The sequence below is a fragment of the Octopus bimaculoides genome, chromosome 6 (genome assembly GCF_001194135.2).
Source record: "Octopus bimaculoides isolate UCB-OBI-ISO-001 chromosome 6, ASM119413v2, whole genome shotgun sequence".
Lineage (NCBI taxonomy): Eukaryota > Metazoa > Mollusca > Cephalopoda > Octopoda > Octopodidae > Octopus > Octopus bimaculoides.
The window spans coordinates 31,141,709-31,143,805 of record NC_068986.1 but is presented as its reverse complement, the minus strand read 5'-3'; positions in this window follow the sequence as shown (position 1 = coordinate 31,143,805).

Here is a 2,097-nt window from a genome sequence, read left to right as displayed (position 1 = left end):
CAAATAAAATAAATTTCTGAAAGGCTTTTTTTAAAATTTACTTATGATTTTAATAACTTTACATGGGAAAACAAGAAATCAAAGCCGTTTTTCTTTTAAAATTATTTTTTCCATATTTTGAATCGTCATTTTATTTTATTCCTCGTAGAAATATGAATACCAAATTTATTTTACATTCGTTATTTTTATACTATATCATAGTCAATCTCCCGCATATGTATGTACATATGAAATTCTGAAAGTAAAAAAAAAAAAAAACTTCTGGTAGGATATGACGGGAAACAAATGAACAAACACACGCCAGTGCGCGCACACACACACACACGCACACACACGCGCGCGCACACACACACACAGATATCGAATGTGAGAGAGATGAGTTATCTAAAATATAAGAACTTAAATAAACGCCTTGAAAAAGTTCAACAGTATTTGTTTCTTAATCTGGTTGGCAAACTGTATCCGAATATCATACGAAATAATGTATAGAACTGGTTTTTAAATCCAGCTGGTAAAAGCAACTGATATGTTTAAGTCTGAGAACATTCTCTGTAGAGCTTATTCAACTTAGTAGGTGATCAATATATACGAAAATAGAGGGAATGCAATAATGCTGATAAGGACATTGGGGCTGAGAGAAAAATATCTCAGGGAAATATTCTGCAACTAAATAAAAAAAACAGGGCTCAAAAAGTAATATCTTAGTGTATCAGGTTTGTTGCATTATGCCAGAGCTCATCCCAGTTTTCATAACATAGAAGCAATTGAAAATAAAATATTCCACACTGAACAGGATGCCAGTCTCTCACAGGATTAACCCCAGCTGTTGTTGGTTCTTTCAGCAGAGTAAACTGGAGAAATGTCAAATGAAGTACTTCACTCAAAAACAGAGCAAATTGCCCAGTCTGGGAATCAAAACTATGATCTTACTATCATGAGTCTAACTCCTTTATAATTTTTTTTACCCCATCTCTCTATATCACAATGTAATAAATAGAGTGATATATATATATATGTATATATATTTGTATGTTTAGATCTCTACCAAATATTTGGTAAAAATATTGTACCTGTTATCAACATAGCAAAATTCTCACTTGAAAAGTTGTTTATGAGACAATTTTGTGTGCATATCAATTTAAATAAGAGCCATAACGCAATCCACAATAAAACTTGTTTAATAATCTATGCACATTTCAATGCAAGATCCTGACTCACTCTTGTCTGAGATAAGAAAATGGATTCTTGCATCTCTTCAAGGTCAAGTTACATTAATTCACAGCAGACAGCAAACAACAGACAACATTAATAGTTGTCCTTAAATTACATGTGTATAAAAGAGTTATAATCAGGTTGTAACGACATGAACATATTGAAACTGTTTACAATATTGGTTTTCTTCCTCTATAGTGTAAAACAAATTTTTTCATTGTTAAACTGGTATATGGTGTATAAGAAAACAAAGTATACTTACCTAAAATGATGTGTGTTTTAATTTAAAAGTGAACACCTTGAAATCAGATATTTTTCAACATGAAACTAAGGGCAATTTCAGATTGGTTGATATCAAAAGGGTTATCAATTTCTGATTAAATTTACATTCCATCGCTTCCATTATTTCTCTGATAAAATATTCTTGAAATAATCTTGAACAGCTCATCTGAAATATTTTTTACTGTCTTTTGAATACAGGCATTCTCCAGGCTATGGAAGCACTGCATTCTTGAAAACATTACCATTTATGAAATTCTGTAGCATGAAACCTATCTTTCCATTGATTTTTCATGTTATAAATTGAGATGAGTTCTGACAGAATTTTTGGAAAATACATAAAACAAATGCAGCCAATTTTATGCATGAAAACTGTAATTTTTTAACCCACAGGTATGGCTGTGTGGTTGCTTCCTATTCACATGGTTTCAGGTTCAGTCCCACAGTATGACACATTGAGTAAGTTTCTTTTATTATAATCCTGGGCCAACCAAAACCTTGTGAGTGTATTTGGTTTATAGAAACTGAAAAATGCCCAATGTATACGTATGTCTGTATGTGTGTGTGTGTGTGTTACTGTTTCTTTGGTTTGACATCATGTGACCG